Below are 20177 nucleotides of genomic sequence, written 5' to 3'. Positions count from 1 at the left end.
TGTACCCAGAGTGCTCCGCCCGGGGGAATACACCCAATCTCCATCAGCAGGGAGGCAACGCGTGTGAAGGACTGGTTCCCAGAGAGCACCTCCCTGTGCGGAGAGGCTCCCAGGGACAGAGCGGAGCGAGCACGGCGCAGGGCAACACCGAGTGCGGCCCTCAGGCGCCGGGCAACACCGAGTGCGGCTCTCAGGCCCCAGACAACACCAAGTGTGGCCCTCAGGTCGCGGGCAACAGCGAGTGTGGCTCTCAGGCCCCAGGCAACACCGAGTGCTGCTCTCAGGCCCCGGGCAAAACCGAGTGCGGTTCTCAGGTCCCGGGCAACACCGAGTGCGGCTCTCAGGCCCCAGACAACACCAAGTGTGGCCCTCAGGTCGCGGGCAACAGCGAGTGTGGCTCTCAGGCCCCAGGCAACACCGAGTGCTGCTCTCAGGCCCCGGGCAGCACCGAGTGCGGCCCTCAGGCCCCGGGCAACACCGAGTGTGGCCCCCTCCCCCGCCCCGAGTCAGAGAACCGGGCTCGGCCCCAGTAAACACCGGGGGCAGCGCCTCACCCAAACCATGAAAACAACTGGTTGCATTTATACAGCAGGCCCAGCAGTTCCCAGTCGCTCTGTATCAGGGTGGGTGCTGGATGCGGAAGTCAATCCCTGGCCTCCTGTGCAGTATAGTATTAGACAGTCCCTTGAATCGAGGATGACCCACTTCCACACCAAAAAGGGATGAGTTCACAGATGTTTCAATATGAGATCTGATATTCCAGGTCCCGAACTACATATTGAAGGGTGGGAGATGCCTGTGCATGCATTCTTTTAATCTGTGTGTCCGTTGTACGCCAGCCACCACACGGGCTGGACAGAGCGAGGTCTTGGTCCAGTGGCAAGTGTTAAACAAGACGACTGGAGACCAAGCTCTGCTGCACAGACCTGGTGCACATAATCCTAATGCCCATAGATCACAGTGTGGTCTGGCCCATGCTGTCCCTGGGCCCTTGCCTCTTCCGGGCCCCGAATTCGTGCCTCTCGTAGGCCACAATCTCTCCACCCCAAACTCTCGCCTCTTGTGGGCCCCAATCTCTCAGCCCTGATCTCTCGCCGCTACTCCACCCGGAGTGTGGGAAGGGATTCATTCAGTCATTGCACCTACTGATACACCAGCAAGTTCACAAGTGACTGCAAGGGTTGGTATCTGCTGTTATGCTGCTGTTAATCACATCCCGACTGAACCATGTTCATTCTGACAGTTGGGGTTTGTTTCCGCTGATGTTAATAACTCTGGTAACTGGACTGGAGTTTAATATTTGGGATATAGACAAATAAATTCGTGTTGCTTTCAACACATTGCTGTAGATTTTTGTCTTTCCCACCCGTGTGTTTAGCATCACCTGGCTGGAGCTCAGTGAGGACAATCTGGGGGAAGATCGTATGGGGGAGAACTTCAGCCTCGACACAGTCCTTCAGGGTCACACTGAGAGGGGCAAATGGCACTTTGGTCTTTCTCATCTCTCTTCACAGTCAGCAAAGTCACCGTGCGGGTTAATCTTGACGGTGTAAGGTGCGGATGATATCCACCCAAGGATGTTTAAAGAGATGGGACGGGTGCTCTGTCAGCCACTTGCCCATATCTCCAACAGCTCAGTAGAGTCATGGGTTGTTCCTTGAGATTGGAAGATAGCACATGTAGTTCCCATTTTCCAAATTGGCCACAAGTCAGAGCTCAGGAACTGAAGGCCCATCAACGTGACCTTGATCACCAGGAAGGTGCTAGAAGGGATCCTGAGAGCTGTTGTTTTCCATCATGGGGAAAGGGAAGGGGCCATTACAGATACTGAACATGGATTCTGGTAAACATGGTCACATCTTACAAACTAGCTTGAGTTTGTGAAGAAGTTGTTCGGTTGGTGGATGGCGGAATCCGGTTGACATTATCGACCTCAAGATGACAAACTCATTTTCTGTGGTGGGCCTGATCCAATATCCTGGCACTTGGCATAGGCCACATTCAGCAAAAGCTATTATAATAGGAATAAATGAAGATAAACTACATCGGAATTTGCATTTAGATTTTATTTACTGCCGCTGCTCCCGATCCCTGGCACCTCTTAGCTTGAGCATTCATGAACTGACCCTGCTCAAACCATAACGACAAGGATATCGGTGCATGGTTCTGCCTGTGACCACAAGGCTGTGTCACTGCCACACGCCAATACCATTTCCTCGTTTCACATCTCCATACAAACACCATCACTTCACACATCCTCTTTCTACACAATTGCAGCAGACATGAGCAAGGACATGAGGCTTATTAAAAGACACATTTCATTACAGCAAAGGTTACACTGGGAGAAATGTTCAGTTATTTCTCATGGCAGGCAAAATGCCGGGCAAACCAGCAGCACATTGGCACCTGAAATGTGTCTCATCTTCCTACAGTCTTTTCTCAAATAAATTTGCTCCGTGGATACAAACTTAAACAAGCTTTGCAGGTGTGATGCCCTATTCACACATCGAAGGTGAGAGAGATGCTGTGGGGCACACGCTAAGTCCAGTAGCTGAAAGTGATTGACAGACTGGGTTTTGTGTTTAGTGATACCGGGCGTGTTACCAATACCAGCAAAGATGAAGCCCATGGAATAAAAGGGACAGTGGATACTGTCTCACTGTGAGCGAGTCAGAATGAGAAGCTTTAACAACAGCCGTGTTTCACAAAGGGAGACCTCACCCGACCAAAGGACATTGGCTGGAGTTTAATTGGCTGTTTGTGTCACTGGGCTACAGGACGCTATTTGTGACAGAAGGAAAGCTGGTCACAGCAAACAAATAGTTTCCCGGCCTGTCCAGGGCACACACTGACCCCCACCTTCTCTCTCTTACTATTGATGGACACGGCTGCAGTAATTGCTCCTCTGACCTTTCCTCTCTTGTCCCTCCTGCACCCTTAATACACGGCCCGTCACAATCTCCCTCCCACTACATCCTCACTGTGCTGGAATCCACACCAGTCTCCCCATCTGCTCCATGTTCTCTCCCTGGATCCTGAAACTACAGAACTCACTGATCCCTCCTGAAGTCTCCAGGCTTTAAAACTGAAGCTTGGTGGCTCTCAGTCCTCACTCCTTGATTTACCTCTCCTTCTCTCCTCCTCTTTCCCCTTTGGTTGTGTTCCACACTCTGGGCCTTGGGCCTTGGGCCTTCCCCGGGGATTCTCAGTATGAACAGTGGTTTGTGTATGGAGACAGGATGTCCCAGCTCTCCACCTTTAAAGGGCAAGGAGACGACCAGCTGGCCTGAATGGCCCTGCTTTATGACATCACTGCAGCGCCGAGCAACCACCCTCCCTGAGCCCTGCTCATTATGGGCTGGGTTGATCGCAGTGCTGTTACAGGAAGGGAACAGGAGCAGGATTCGAGCCGTGTGGAGCGCAGGATTAATGGGGAGAAGTACAGGATCAATTTATACCTTATTGAGTGAGAAATGTCAGTGTCCCGGACACTGCCTGTCCCTCAGTATCTATGCCGGGGAGCGACCGATGAGTTCACTCTGTATATAACCCGAGCTGTGCCCGACTGGAGAGTGTTTGATGCTGGCACGAGGTGCTCAGCTCGATGAGCACAACATTTAACCCAAAGATGATCAGATAAAACTATCAGCTTCTCCCCTGAACACATGTCCTGAAGGACAGGGAGTGTCTCTAATAATTTGGCTGGCGTCCTTTATCAAAGTTAAACACCGCACATCCCTTTTTAAAAATGTGTTCATGGACTGTGGGTGTCGCCTCTCACCTCTCATTCTTCTAAACGCTGGAGAATGTAGGCCGAGTCTATTCAATCTCTCATAAGACAATCCCCCCCATCCCAGGAATCAGTCTGGTGAATCTTCATTGCACTCCCTCTACAGCTAGTTTATCTTTCCTTAGGTAAGGAGAACGAAGCAGTACACAATACTCCTGGTGTGGTCTCACTAGGGCCCTGTATAATTGCAATAAGACGTAAATATTCAAATCTCATTGTAATAAAGGCCAATATACCATTTGCTTTCTAAATTGCTTGCTGCACCTGCATATTAACTTTTGGCGATTTGTGTACAAGAACACCCAGGTCCCTCTGAACACAATGTTTCCCAATCTCACAATTAAAAAAACAATACTCTGCCTTTCTATTTTTACTGTCAGTGTCTAACTTAACATTTCTTCACATTATATTCCATTTACCATGTTCTTGCCCACTCACTGAGCCTGTATATATCCCCTTGAAACCTATTTTCATCCTCCTCACAAATTACATTGCCAACTAGTTTTGCAACCTCAGCAAACTTCGATATATTACATTTGGTCCCCTCATCCAAATTATTGATATAGATTGTGAATAGCTGGGGCCCAAGCACCGATCCTTGCATCACCCCACCAGTTACAGCCTGCCAACCCAGAAATCACCCGTTTATTCCTACTCTCTGTTTTCTATCCGTTAACCAATCCTTAATCCTTGCTCGTATATTACCTTCAATCCCATGAGCCCTAATTTTATTTTATAACCTCTTGTGTGGCACCTCATCGAATGCCTTCTGTAAATCTAAATACACCACGTCCAGTGGTTCGCCCTGATCTATCCTGCTAGTTAAAGCCTCAAAAATGCGAACAGATTTGTCAAGTACAATTTCCCTAAATAAATCCGTGCTGATTCTGCCCAATCCTGTTAGTACTTACAACGTGCTTAATAGTAGATTTCAGCATTTTTGCTGCGACTGATGTCAGGACGACCAATAATGCAGGGGTTAGATACAGAGTAAATCTCACTCCATCTTGTCCCAAACACTACTAGGGTTGATACAGATTAAATCTCAGTCTACAATATCCCAAACACTCACAGGGAAGGTACAACATGGGTTAGATACAGAGAAAAGCTCCCTCTACACTGTTCCATCAAACAGCACCAGGGTAGGTACTGCACGGGGTTAGATACAGAGTAAATCTCGCTCTGCACTGTAACATCAAACACTCCCAGGGCAGGTACAGCACGGGGTTAGACATGGGGTGCATCTCCCACTACTCTGTCCCAACCATCCCAGGGCAAGTACAGCATGGATTAGATATAGACTAAGTATCCCTCTATACTGTTCCACCGGACATTCCCAGGGCAGGTACTGCATTGGTTAGATAATAAGTAAAGCTCCCTCTGCACTGTCCAAATAAACATTCCAAGGGCAGGTACAGCATAATTTAGATACAGTGTAATTCTCTCTCTAATCTCTCTCTACAATTGTACAGAGCCTTGATGAGACCACACTTGGAGCACTGTGCAGAGTTATGGTCTCCTTATCTAAGGAATGAGAGACTTGCCTTGCTTAGATACTGAGTAAAGCTCCCTCGACACTGTCCCACCAGACATTCCAAGGGCAGGTACAATACGGGGTTAGATACAGAATAAAGCTCCGTCTACAATGTCCCATCACACACTCCGAGGGCAGGTACAGCATGCAATAAATACAGAGTAATCTCTCCCTCTACAATACCCCAACAAAAATTCTGAGGCAGGTACAGCACACGTTAGATACAGAGTAAAGCTCCGTCTACATTGTCCCATCACACACTCCCAGGGAAGGATAGAACAGGGTCGATGATAATATAATAAATAGGAGCAGGAGTAGGCCACTTGCCCCTCGAGACTGCTCCGCCATTTAATAAGATTATGGCTGATTGATCTTGAGTTCAGCTCTACTTTCCTGCCTGCTCCCCATACACCTTATTCTCTTGTCGCTCAAAAATCTGTCCATCTCTGCCTTTAATATATTCAATGACCCAGCTCTCTAAGGCAGAAATTCCATAGATTTATAACCCTTGAGAGAAGAAATTTCTCCTCATCTCAGTTTTGAATGAGCGACCTCTTATTCTGAGACTGGGTCTCCGAATTTTAGTTTCCCCTATGAGTACAAATATCTTCTCTGCATTCACCTTGTCGAGCCCTCTCATTATCTTATCTGTTTTCCAATCCATCTTTGGATCATCAGCAATCGTTACTACATTACACTCGGTCCCTTCATCCAAGTCATTAATATAGATTGTAAATAGTTGAGGACTGAGCACCGATCACTGTAGCACCCCACTAATCACTGTTTGCCAACTGGAAAATGGCCCATTTATCCCGACTCAGATTCAAAGTAAAGCTTCGTCTACATTGCCCCATCAAACACAACTAGTGCAGGTACATCACGGGTTAGATACAGAGTAAAGCTCCCCCTACACTGTCCCATCAAACACTCTGAGGTGAAGTACAGCACCATTTAAATACAGAGTAAATCTCTCTCTACACAGTCCAACGGCAGATACAGCACGGGTTACATACAGAGTAAAGCTCCTCCTGCACTGTCCTAAAGAATCCCAGGTCAGGTACAGCAAGGGTTAGTCACAATTTAAAGCACCCTGTAAGCTGACCTATCAAACACTCCCATGGCAGGACAACACAGGTGAAATACACAATTAAATACACATTGTCCCATCAACTATTTCCAGGGAACTTGCAACGCAGGTTAGATGCAGAGTAAAGGTCCCTCTACATGGTCTCACCAGACATTCAAAGGCAGGTACAGCACGGGTTACATAAAGATTAAATCTCCCTCCAGCCTGTCCCAAACTCTCCCAGGTTAGGTACTGCATTGGTTAGATAGAGTTAATCTCCCTGTACACTGTCCCATCAAAGACTCTCAGGGCAGGTACAGCACGGGTGAGATAGAGTGACGCTCCCCCTCGACTGTCCAGTCAAATGTTATTGAATGGAGAGCAGGCTCAGGGGTCCGGGTGGCCCACTCCTGCTCCTATTTCTCATGGTCTTATGTATCCAGCATGCCCCGCGGGGGAGAATGTGCCGCACCAAGTTTAACGGAGGTCAGTGCGCAGGCGCGGACCCTGGCTGTGTTTGGAGCATGCGCGACACCTGTAATGGCGGACAAGATGTGTTTTGGACAGGCTCCTCAGAAGTGTCCTTTTCAGCGGGACGGAGGGGAGTAATGGACCAGCCAGGAGCTGGGGAGGCTTCATAAACAACCGGTGCTCGCCGCAAGCCCGGAATAATCACCGGAATATCGGCGGTTGCAGCTTCGGGGTTTTCTCCCGGTCACAGGCCCAGGCTAACGGCGGCCATCTTCGTACAGGAAGGCAGCTTCAGCGCTCCGCCTTCTTCATTCAGTGAGTAGCATAGCGCATGCGCGGCCATTTTGCTGCAGGAACAATGCGAATGATGTCAGTGTCTGAAACTGAACCCAGCCAGAGTCAGTACCTTCAGGGTAGGGGAACCAGTGAGTGTAGAACTGAACCCAGCCAGAGTCAGTACCTTCAGGGGAGGGGAACCAGTGAGTGTAGAACTGAACCCAGCCAGAGTCAGGACCTTCAGAGGAGGGGAACCAGTGAGTGTATAACTGAACCCAGCCAGAGTCAGTACCTTCAGGGGAGGGGAACCAGTGAGTGTAGAACTGAACTCAGGCAGAGTCAGTACCTTCAGGGGAGGGGAACCAGTGAGTGTAGAACTGAACCCAGCCAGAGTCAGCACCTTCAGGGGAGGGGAACCAGTGAGTGTAGAACTGAACCCAGCCAGAGTCAGCACCTTCAGGGGAGGGGAACCAGTGAGTGTAGAACTGAACCCAGCCAGAGTCAGCAACTTCAGGGGAGGGGAACCAGTGAGTGTAGAACTGAACCCAGCCAGAGTCAGGAACTTCAGGGGAGGGGAGTCAGTGAGTGTAGAACTGAACCCAGCCAGAGTCAGCACCTTCAAGGGAGGAGAACCAGTGAGTGTAGAACTGAACCCAGCCAGAGTCAGTACCTTCAGGGGAGGGAAACCAGTGAGTGTAGAACTGAACCCAGCCAGAGTCAGTACCTTCAGGGGAGGGGAACCAGTGAGTGTAGAACTGAACCCAGCCAGAGTCAGTACCTTCAGGGGAGGGGAACCAGTGAGTGTAGAACTGAACCCAGCCAGAGTCAGCACCTTCAGGGGAAGGGACAGAGTGGAACCAGTGAATGCAAGTTGATTTTGGAGATGAAGGGGTTGACTTATGAGGATAGGTTAAGTAGGTTGGGCCTGTACACATTGGAGTTTAGAAGAAAGAGGGGTGATCTTATTGAAATTTATAAGATAAGGAGGGGGCTCGACAAGGTGGATGCAGAGAGGATGTTTCCACATGGAGAAACCGATTACTAGGGGACATTGTCTTAAAAGAAGGGGCCGCCCATTTAAAACTGAGATGAGGAGGAATTTCTTCTCTTGAGTGCTGTAAATCTGCAGAAATCTCTGCCCAGAAAGCTGTGGAGGCTGGGTCATTGAATATATTTAAGGCGGAGATAGACAGTTTTAACAGAGGTGCTCACAATCAGGAAGGCTTTAGATTGAGTCAGGGAACAGAGTGGTTCTGCTCACACAATCAAAGAATGGTTACAGCACTGAAGGCCATTCGGCCCGTCGAGCCCTTGCCGGCTCACAGCTAGTCCCACTGCCCCGCCCTTTCCCCCTGCAAATGTTTTCTTTCAGATACTTATCCACCTTCCTTTTGAAAGCTGTGATTGAGTCTGTCTCCACCAACCTTTCAGGTCGTGCTTTCCGGATCCTAAACACTCGCTGCATAAAATAGATTTTTCTTATGTTGCTTTTGGTTCATCTACCAATCACCTTAAATCTGTCTCCTCTGGTTCTCGACCCCTCCACCAATGGGAACAGTATCTCTCTATCTACTCTGTCCGGACCCCTCATGAATTTGAACACCTCTATCAATTCTCCTCTCAACCTTCTCTGCTCCCAGGAGAACAACTCCAGCTTCTCCAGTCAATCCACGTTACCGAACTCCCTCATCTCACGAATCATTCTTGTCAATATTTTCTGCACCCTCTCGAAGGCCTTCACATCCTAATGTGCGGTGCCCAGAATTGGACACAATGATCCAGTTGAGGCCGAACCAGAGTTTTACAATGGTTCATCATAACTTCCTTGCTTTTGTACTCTGTGATGCCCAGGATCCAGTAAGCATTTCTAACTGCTTTCTCAACCTGTCCTGCCACCTTCAGCGATTTGTGCACATATACCCGCAGATCTCACTGTTCATGCATCCCCTTTAGGATTGTACTCTTTAGTTTATATTGCCTCTCCTCATTCATTTAATCATGCTTTTATAATTTTATTTCTTAACTCAGATTCACGGCCTCATTTTATTTCTTCCTCCGAGCATCTCAACTTAATCTGTCAGTGTAATGTTGGCGAGTGGTGATTGATTGCCCTGGGAACCAACAGGAAGAGAGCTCAGAGGCCGGAGGGCCCAGGGAGCAGCATGTTCTGCAATCAATCGCGGTGCTTGAGGGGTGGATCCTGAGTCGGCCCATCGGGTAAGTATGTGTCAACCCCTGTTAAACAATTTCCAGTCCACTGTGGCCAAATCACCCCTCAACTTAGCAAAGTTAGCTTTTCCACAATTTGGGACTTTTATTCGAGGCCTATCCTTGTCCTTATCCATAACTAACTTGAATCTGACTGAATTATGGTCACTGGCACCTAAGTGCTCTCCCACTAATACCCCTTCAACCTGCCCAGCTTCATTCCCCAAAACGAAATCCAAAACCGCCCCCTCTGACAAGTTCTCTTGAATGCAGTTTAAGAATTCCGCACCCTCTATACCCTTCACACTAAATTTGTCCCAATCAATATTAGGATAGTTAAAATCCCCTACTATTACTGCCCTATCGTTTTTGGACTTCACAGCAATTTGCCGACATATTTATTCCTCTATCTCCCTCCCTCTGTTTGGGGGTCTATAATACACAGCCAGCAGTGCGATTGCCACTTTTTTATTTTTAAATTCGACCCATATGGCCTTATTTGATGATCTCTCCAAAATATCCCTCCTCACCGCTGTAATAGTTTATTTAATCAATACTGTGACACCCTTTTTACCCCCCTCTCTGTCTTGTCAAAAAATCCTGTAACCAGGAATATTGATCTGCCAAACCTGCCCCTCTTTAAGCCATGTCTCTGTAATGGCTATAATGTCATACTCCCAAGTATCTACCTGTGCTCTTAGCTCATCTGGCTTACTCGCTACACTCCTTGCATTAAAGTATATACCATTTAGCACAGGAAGACCTCCTTGTTTCCTCTGTTTTACAGATTTGCTTTCTAAATTCATGCTATCCAATTTCTGCTTTACTTCCTTCCCTATTGAATGTGTTCTCAGGTGCCCATCCCCCTGCCAAGCTAGTTTAAACTCTCCCCAACAGCACTAGCAAAGCTTCCCGCGAGGATATTGGTCCTGGCACTGTTGAGGTGCAACCCGTCCGGTTTGTAAAGGTCCCATCTCCCCCAGAAGTGGTCCCAATCCCTCAAGAATTTAAAGCCCTCCCTCCTACACCAACTCTCCAGCCACGTGTTCATTCTCTCTGTCCTTCTATTCTTGTACGCATTAGCACGTGGCACTGGTAGTGATCTGGAGATTACTACCTTTGAGGTCCTACTCTTTAATTTTCTTCCTAGCTCCCTAAATTTTGCCTGTAGGACCTCATCCCTCTTTCTATCTATGGTGCTGGTCCTGATATGGTCCATGACCTCTAGCTGTTTACCCTCTCCCCACCCCCCCAGAATTCCCTGTGTCTGCTCTGTCACATCCTTGAGCTTGGCACCACACCATTCTGGAGTCACGTCTGCGGCCGCAGAAACGCCTCTCTGTTCTCCTACTACAGAATCCCCTATTACTACAGCTATTTTATTCTTTGTCCCTCCCCCCTGTGCAGCTGAGCCACCCGTGGTTCCTTGGAAGGGCAGTGCTGTGTGGCGGGGCTAGTTTGATAGAGCACCTTTGTTTTTCGGAGATGTTTAGTGTCAGGCCTATGCTCTCAGACACTATGGTGAATGTGTTGACGATGGTTTGGAGCTCGTCCTCTGAGTGAGCGCAGACACAAGCATCATCTGCATACTGTAATTCGATGACAGAGGATGGCACGACCTTGGATCTGGTCTGAAGGTGATGGAGGTGGAACAGTTTACCATTTATTCTGTAGATTATCTCCACTCCAGCGGGAAGCTTACTGACGGTGAGATGTAGCAATGCAGCAAGGAAGATCGAGAAGAGTGTGGGTGCAGTGACACAGCCTTGCTTCACCCCGGTCCGTACATGAATTGGGTCTGTGGTGGATCCATTGCTCAGGATCACAGCTTGCATGTTATCACCAAGCAAGTGGAGGATGGTGAAAATTTTTGAGGACAGCTGAATTTGAAGAGTACACTCCATAATCCCTCACGGTTGACAGTGTCAAAGGCCTTGGTCAGGTCAAAGAAGGTTGACCCAACCCCACAGTCACTGACACCAATCTCCTCCCATGTGATATAAACCAACCCTTGTCACTGACACCAAGTGGACTGGGAAAATATGTTCAAGGGTAAGACTGTAGAAACGCAGTGGCAAACATTTAAGGAGACATTTCATAATCTCAGCAAAGATTTATTCAAGTGAGAAATAAAGATACTAAGAGATGGATGAACCATCCCTGGCTAACTAAGGAAGTAAAGGATGGTATCAAATTGAAAAAAAAGCATACAATGTTGTGCAGGACAGTGGAAGGCCAGAGGATTGGGAAATTTTTAGAAACCAGCAAAGGACGACTAAAAAAATGATAAAGACGGAGAAGAAAGCAGATCAGAGCAAACTGCAAGAAATATAAAAACAGACAGCAAGAGCTTCTACAGGGATGTAAAAAGAAAACGAGTATCTAAAGTAAATGCTGGTCCCTTCGAGGATGGGACTGGACAATTAATAATGGGAAACATGGAAATGGCAGAGATTTTGAACACATATTTTGTATCTGTCTTCACGGTAGAGGACACTAAAAACATCCCAACAGTTGTTATTCAAGGAGCTATTGTAGGGTGGGTGGGAACTTAAAACAGTCACTATCACTAGAGATAAAGTACTCAGCAAACTAATGGGACTAAAGGTGGACAAGTCCCCTGGATCTGATGACATGCATCCCAGGGTCTTCAGAGAAGTGGCTGCAGAGATAGTGGATGCACTGGTTGTAATCTACCAATATTCCCTGAATTCTGGAGAGGTCCCAGCCGACTGGAAAACAGCAAATGTAACATCCCTGTTGAAGAAAGGAGTGAGACAGAGAGCAGGAAACTGTAGACCAGTTAGTCTACCATCTGTCATTGGGAAAATACTGGAGTCCATCATTAAGGAAGTAGGAGCAGGACATTTAGAAAATCATATTGCAGTCAAGCAGAGTCAGCATGGTTTTATGAAAGGGAAATCATGTTTGACAAATTTGCTGGAGTTGTTTGAGTATGTAACCAGCAGAGTGGATGAAGTAGAACCAGTTGATGTCGTATATATGGATTTCCAGAAAGCATTTGATAAGTTGCCACACAAAGGTTTACTGCGGAAGCTAAGAGCTCACGGAGGTGGGGGTAATATATTAGCATGGATAGAGGATTGGCTAACTAACATAAAACAGAAAGTCAGGATAAATGGGTCATTTTAGATTTGCCAAACTGTAACTAGTGGGGTGACACAGGGATCAGTGCTGGGGCCTCAACTATTTACAATTTATATTAATGACTTGGATGAAGGGACTGAGAGTAACGCAGCCAAATTTGCTGATACAAAGATAGGTGGGAAAGCAAGTTGTGAGGAGGATGCAACAAATCTACAAAAGGATATAGACAGGCTCAGTGAGTGGGGAAGAATCTGGCAGCTGGACTATAATGTGGTAAAACGTCAGGTTATCCCCTTTGATAGGAAAAATAAAAACACAAATTATTTAAATGGAGACTATTACAAAATGCTGCAGTACGGAGGGATCTTGGAGTTCTTGTACAAGAAACTCAAAAGGTTAGCATGCAGGTACAGCAAATAATCAGGAAGGCAAATGGAATGCTGGCCTTTATTGCAAGGGGGATGGAGTTTAAATGTAGAGAAGTCCTGCTACAACTGTACAGGGCGTTGGTAAGACCACACCTGGAGTCCTGCGCACAGTTTTGGTCTGGACTTGTCTCCATTCCTGTGCCGAAGGGATTATTACACCAGACGGGAGGGGCAACATTTGGGGACACTAATTCCGCACCAATTCCCATTCCCCTTCTTTCTCGTGTATAATGGAGGGGCCACTGTGTGTAATGTGCAAGTCAGTAAGCATTGTCAGCAAGCTCTTTCTAATTGGAGATTATATTCAGTGGAAAGTTTGACACTATTGGAGATTTTGTACCAAAGATCAATGTAGGATTAAAGTAAAAATGCATAATTTTATTGCAAACTGAATTTCTGTTGAGATTCGCTGAATTAAGGGAAAAAGATAACACACAGCGTTTCTAAAATGGACACTGCAGCCCTGAGAACACAATCAGCAATATATCCAGAATATAAAAAAGTCCAGCCCAGTTGTAGAGTTATTAACATCAGCAGAAACACACCCCAACTATCAGAATGAACATGGTTCAGTCAGAATGTGATTAACAGCAGCATTAACAGCAGATTCCAACCCCTGCAGTCACTTGTGAACTCGCTGATGTGTCAGCAGGTCGGATGACCCAGTGAATCCCTTTACCACACATGGTGCAGGTGAACGGCCTCTTCCCAGTGTGAATGCGTCGATGAATTTCCAGCACAGAAGGCGATCTAAATACCTTCCCACAGTCCCCACATTCCCACGGTTTCTCCATGGTACGGGTACCCTTGTGACTCTCCCGGTTGGACGATCAGTTGAAGCCTCGCCCACACACACAACACGTTTACAGTTTCTCCCCGCTATGAATGGTGCGATGTTTCTTCAGCCTGTGTAACTGGTTAAAGCTCTTTCCACAGGAAGTGCACTGGAACACTCACTCGGGTGTGTGTGTTTCGGTGCTTTTCCAGTCACACTGATGTTTGAAATGTTTTCGCACAGGCAGGACAGACAAACATTTCTCCTTCCACTTTCAAAAGCCGATGATATTCGGGTCCTGATGAATGGATTGACTCCGTCAGATCTTGACACGATGTTTGGTTTGTGTTTCCTGTCTGAAAATCTCCCCTTCTAATACGCTGTAAAAGGAGATAAAAAAATCTCATCACTGCCAGTACAAGACACAAATTCAGGATAGACACATCTACTTTCCATGGAATATTTTTTCCTCTCTTGTTCTTCCAAAGCTGTAAATCCCTGTCCCACACATTGTCCCGCCTGCTGTGCTGAAATCCAAATCAACACACAATTCTAAACTGTTTCTCCTCTACTCCCAGTTTTCACCACCAATTCTGGCTGGGTTCAGTTCGACACTCACTGGTTCCCCTCCCCTGAAGGTACTGACTCTGGCTGGGTTCAGCTCTACACTCACTGGTTCCCCTCCCCTGAAGGTACTGACTCTGGCTGGGTTCAGTTGTACACTCACTGGTTCCTCACCCCTGAAGGTGCTGACTCTGGCTGGGTTCAGTTCTATACTCACTAGTTCCCCTCCCTCTCGTCCCATGAAGGTTTTTTTCTCTGTTAAGTTGGTATTTAGTCTGCAAATAAAGGTTAGTTAAATCAGCGGATTGCTGAGTAGTTGCTGGGTGTATTTCTCTAAGTTTTAGAGTTTAGTTCTACTTGATAGCTGCGAGTGTAACTCGAGGGATGACAGGACAGCTCAGTCCCGTGGATTACACATCCTGTGGCATGTGGGAAATCCTGGGAGCTTCACACAGCCGGGACGACCACATTTGCAGGAGGTGTCTCCAGCTGCACCAACTCCAGCTCCGCGTTTTGGAGCTTGAGCGGCAGCTGGAGTCACTGAGACTCCATGAGACTGACAGCTACGGGGATATCACGTTTCTAGAGGTGGTCACCCCGCAGCTTAGGAATGTGCAGGCAGATAGGGATTGGGTGAACCCTGGACAGAAGAGGAGGACTAGGCAGGTAGTGCAGGAGTTCCCTGAGTCCATCTCGCTCTCCAACTGGAACTCTGTTCTGAGTACCGCTGAGGGCGATGCTGGCTCTGGGGAGTGAGCCAGAGCCACATTCACTGCACCACGGGTGTCTCAGCTGTACGGTGGGGAGGAAGAAGAATGGAAGATCTATAGTGGGAGGGGATTCAATAGTCAGGGGAGCAGACAGGTGTTTCTGCGGCCACAGATGTGACTCCAGGATGGTATGTTGCCTCCCTGGTGCCAGAGTCAAGGATGTAACTGAGCGGCTGCAGGGCATTCTGGGGGAAGAGGCTGAACAGCCGGAGGTTGTGGTCCACATCCGGACCAATGACACGGGTAGAAAGACGGGTGAGTTCCTGCAGGCAGAGTTTAGAGAGCTAGGAGAGAGATTAAAAAGCAGGACCTCAAAGCTAGTAATCTCCGGATTACTCCCAATGCCACGAGCTAGTGAGTACAGAATTAGGAGGATAGAGCAGATGAATACGTGGCTGGAGAGATGGTGCAGGAGGGAGGGCTTTAGTTTCCTGAGGCATTGGGACCGCTTCTGTGGGAGGTGGGACCGGTACAAGCCGGACGGGTTGCATCTCAACAGAGCCGGGACCAATATCCTCACGGGGGTGGGGGTTGCTTGTGCTGTTGGGGAGAGTTTAAACAAGCTTAGCAGGGGGATGGGAATCTGAAAATAGATTCAGTTGGGAGGGGAGTAAAGCTGGAATTAGAAAGCAAAATTAAAGAAAGTGAGTTTGAAGGAGAGAGGAAACAAGCAGGAAAAAAGTGCAATAAAACAAACTTAAAGGCACTTTGTCTAAATGCACGAAGCATTCGTAACAAAATAGATGAGTTGACGGCACAAATTGATACAAATGGGTATGATCTGATAGGCATTACAGAGACGTGGTTGCAAGGTGACCAGCACTGGGAATTAAATACTCAGGGGCAATTGACAATGCAGAAGGACAGACAGAAAGGAAAATGAGGTGGGCAGCTCTATTGATAAAGGATGGAATCACTGCAATAATGAGAAACAATATTGGCTCAAATGATCAGGATGTTGAACCAGTTTGGGTGGAGATAAGGAATAATAAAGGGAAAAAGTCACTGGTGGGCGTAGTCTATAGGCTCCCTAACAGTAGCAAATGTGTTGGTTGGAGTATAAATCAGGAAATAGTGGGGGCTTGTAAAAAGTTAACAACAATAATCATGGGTGATTTTAACCTCCATATTGATTGGACAAATCAAATTGGTCAGGGTAGCCTTGAGAAGGAGTTCATAGAGTGCATAAGGGATGGCTTCCTTCAGCAGTATGTAACGGAACCAACCAGGAGGCAGGCTATCTTAGATCTGGTCCCGTGTAATGAGACAGATTAATAAACAATCTTCTAGTAAAGGATCCCCTTGGAATGAGTGATCATAGCATGATCTAAATTTGAAATTCAGATGGTGGATGAGAAAGTTGGATCTCTAACCAGCGTACTAATCTTAAATAAAGGAGATTATCTAGGTATGAGGGCAGAGTTGGGTAAAGTGGACTGGGAAAATAGATTAAAGTGTAGGAAGGTTGATGAACAATGGCGTACATTTAAGGACAATTTCACAACTCTCAAGAAAAATATATTCCAGTGAGGAGAAAAGGGTGTAAAAGAAAAGATAGCCATCCGTGGCTAACTGAAGAAATAAAGGACGGTATCCAATTAAAAACAAGGGCATACAAAGTGGTCAAAACTAGTGGGAGGACAGAAGATTGGGAAGCTTTTAAAAGCCAGCAAAGAAAGACTAAAAAAATTAAGAAATGGAAGATAGACTATGAAAGTAAACTAGCACGAAATATAAAAACAGATAGCAAGAGTTTCTACAGGTATATAAAAAGGAAAAGAGTGGCTGAAGTAAATGTTGATACCTTAGAGGACGAGACCGGGAATTAGTAATGGGGAACATGGAGATGGCAAAAACACTGAACAAATATTTTGTATCAGTCTTTACGGTAGAGGACACTAACAATATCCCAACAGTGGACAGTCAAGGGGCTATAGGCGGGGGAGGAACTTAAGCACCTCCTTCTTAGTGATTGTGATTGTGTTATCAAGATAATGGGACCAAAAGCGGATAAATCCCCTGGATCTGATGGCTTGCATCCTAGGGTCTTAAGAGATGTAACGGCAGGGATAGTGGATGCCTTGGTTGTAATTTACCATAATTCCCTGGATTTTGGGGAGGTCCCAGAGATTGGAAAACTGCAAATGTAACCCATCCATTTAAAAAAGAAGGCAGACAAAAAGCAGGAAACTATAGACCAGTTAGCCGAACATCTGTGGTTGGGAAAATGTTGGAGTCCATTATTAAGGAAGCAGTAGCAGGACATTTACAAAAAACACAGTTCAGTCAGGCAGAGTCACCATGGATTTATGAAGGGGAAGTCATGTTTGACAAATTTGTTGGAATTCTTTAAGGATGTAACAAACAGGGTGGATAAAGGGGAACCAGTGAATATGGTGTATTTGAACTTCCAGAAAGCATTTGACAAGGTGTCACATAAAAGGTTACGCACAAGATAAAATATCATGGGGTTGGGGGTAAGATATTAGCATGGATAAAGGATTGGCTAACTAACAGAAAACAGAGTGAGGATAAATGGTTCATTCTCTGTTTGGCAATCAGTAACTCGTGGGGTGTCGCAGGGATCAGTGCTGGGACCCCGACTATTTACAATGTATATTAACGATGTGGAAGAAAGGGCCGAGGGTAACGTAGCCACATTTGCTAACGATACAAAGATAAGAGGAAAAGCAATGTGTGAGGAGGACACAAAAAATCTGCAAAAGGACATAGACAGGCTAAATGAGTGTGCAAAAATTTGGTAGATGGAGTATAATGTTGGAAAGTATGAGGTCATGTGCTTTGGCAGAAAAATTCAAAGAGCAAGTTATTAATTAAATGGAGCAAAATTGCGAAGGTTAGTTTGCAGGTACAACAAGTGATCAGGAAGGCCAATGAAATCTTGGCATTTATTGCAAAGGGGATGGAGTATAAAAGCAGGGAAGTCTTTCTGCAGTTATACAGGGCATTGGTGAGGGTACACATGGAATACTGTGTGCAGTTTTGGTTTCCATTTTTACTAAAGGATATACTTGCTTTGGTGGCAGTTTCTTCTCTCGGAGGGTTGTAAATCTGTGGAATTTGCTGCCTCAGAGAGCTGTGGAAGCTGGGTCATTGAATAAATTTAAGACAGAGATCGACAGTTTATTAACCAATAAAGGATTAAAGGGTTATGGGTAGAAGTCAGGGAAGTGGTCCTGAGTCCATGATCGGATCAGCCATGATCATGTTGGGTTGTGAAGCAGGCTGGAGTATGGCCTGCTCCTGCTCCTATTTCTTATGTTCATTTGTTCTTATGTTCTACACTGTTTCATCAGACATAGCAAGGGTTAGATACAGAGTAAAGCTCCCTCTACACTGTCCCATCAAACACTAAACCTTGCCCATAATGAGCAGGGCTCAGGGAGGTTGGTGCTAGGCACTGCAGTGATGTCATGAAGCTAGTTTTAACAGCTAATAGTTACTCCAAACTAACTTAGGCCAGCATATCTGGCCGCATAAAAACACCTTGTGGAGAGTTAAGAAAGCACCAAGCACTAAACAAAGCACAGAAATAAACATTCAATAACAAATAAAAAATACAAGGAAGCTGAGATAACCTGCATCTAGCACCAAGATTTACAAAGCACTAAACAAAGCACAAGAATAATAAGCCATTAATTAACAAATACAAAAAATAGAAGGAACCCTGCATCTAAAGCACCAAGACCAAAGTAATTGATAGGATTGAAGGCCAATAAATCCCTGGGGCCTGAAAGTCTGCATCCCAGAGTACTTAAGGAAGTGGCCCTAGAAATAGTGGATGTATTGGTCATCATTTTCCAACAGTCTATCGACTCTGGATCAGTTCCTATGGACTTGGTGGGTAGCTAATGTAACACCACTTTTGAAAAAAGGAGAGAGAAAACGGGTAATTATAGACCGGTTAGCCTGACATCAGTAGTGGGGACAATGTTGGAATCAATTGTTAAAGATGAAATAGCAGTGCATTTGGAAAGCAGTGACAGGATCGGTCCATGGATTTATGAAGGGGAAATCATGCTTGACAAATCCTCAATTTTTTGAGGATGTAACTGGTAGAGTGGACAAGGGAGAACCAGTGGATGTGGTGTATTTGGATTTTTAAAAGGCTTTTGACAAGGTCCCACACAAGAGACTGGTGTGCAAAATTAAAGCACATGGTACTGGGGGTAATGTACTGACGTGGATAGAGAACTGGTTGGCAGATAGTAAGCAGAGAGTCGGGATAAACAAGTCCTTTTCAGAATGGCAGGCAATGACTAGTGGGGTGCCGCAGGGCTCCGTGCTGGGACCCCAGCTATTTACAATATACATTAACGATTTAGATGAAGTTTGCAGATGACACCAAGCAGGTTGGCGGTGTGAGCTGTGAGGAGGACGCAAATGGTTGCAGCTTGACTTCGACAGGTTAGGTGAGTGGGCAAACGCATGGCAGATGCAGTATAATGTGGATAAATGTGAGGTTATCCACTTTAGTGGCAAAAACAGAAAGGCAGAATATTATCTGAATGGCAACAGATTAGGAAAAGGGGAGCTGCAACGAGACCTGGGTGTCATGGTCATTGAAAATTAGCATGCAGGTACAGCCGGCGGAGAAGAAGGCAAATGGTATGTTGGCCTTCACAGCGAGGGGATTTGAGTATCGGAGCAGGGAGGTCTTACTGCAGTTCTACAGGGCCTTGGTGAAGACTCACCTGGAATATTGTGTTCAATTTTGGTCTCCTAATCTGGGGAAGGACATTCTTGCTATTGAGGGAGTGCAGCGAAGGTTCACCAGACTGATTCCCGGGATCGCAGGACTGACATGAGGAGAGATTGGATCGACTGGGCCTGTATTCACTGGAGTTTAGAAGGATGAGAGTGGATCTCATAGAAACATAAAATTCTGACGGGACTAGACAAGTTAGATGCAGGAAGATTGTTCCCAATGTTGGGGAAGTCCAGAACCAGGGGTTATAGTCTAAGGATAAGGGGTAAGCCATTTAGGACTGAGATGAGGAGAAACTTCTTCACTCGAGTGTTGTTAACATGTGGAATTCCATACCGCAAAGAGCTGTTGATGTCAGTTCATTGCATATATTCAAGAGGGAGTTAGATAGGGCCCTTACGGCTAAAGGAATCAAAGGGTATGGAGAGAAAGCAGGAAAGGGGTACTGAGGTGAATGA

At 46.4% G+C, this 20177-nt stretch overlaps 1 pseudogene; it reads left to right on the top strand.

Annotated features, from left to right (window-relative positions):
- Nucleotides 1-533, top strand: part of LOC139235512 (zinc finger protein 665-like) — a 132841-nt pseudogene extending 132308 nt beyond the window's left edge.
- Nucleotides 534-20177: the final 19644 nt, after the last annotated feature.

This window comes from Pristiophorus japonicus, chromosome 23 (genome assembly GCF_044704955.1).
Source record: "Pristiophorus japonicus isolate sPriJap1 chromosome 23, sPriJap1.hap1, whole genome shotgun sequence".
Lineage (NCBI taxonomy): Eukaryota > Metazoa > Chordata > Chondrichthyes > Pristiophoridae > Pristiophorus > Pristiophorus japonicus.
The sequence above is the reverse complement of the archived record's forward strand: the minus strand, read 5'-3'. Positions and strand labels throughout refer to the sequence as shown.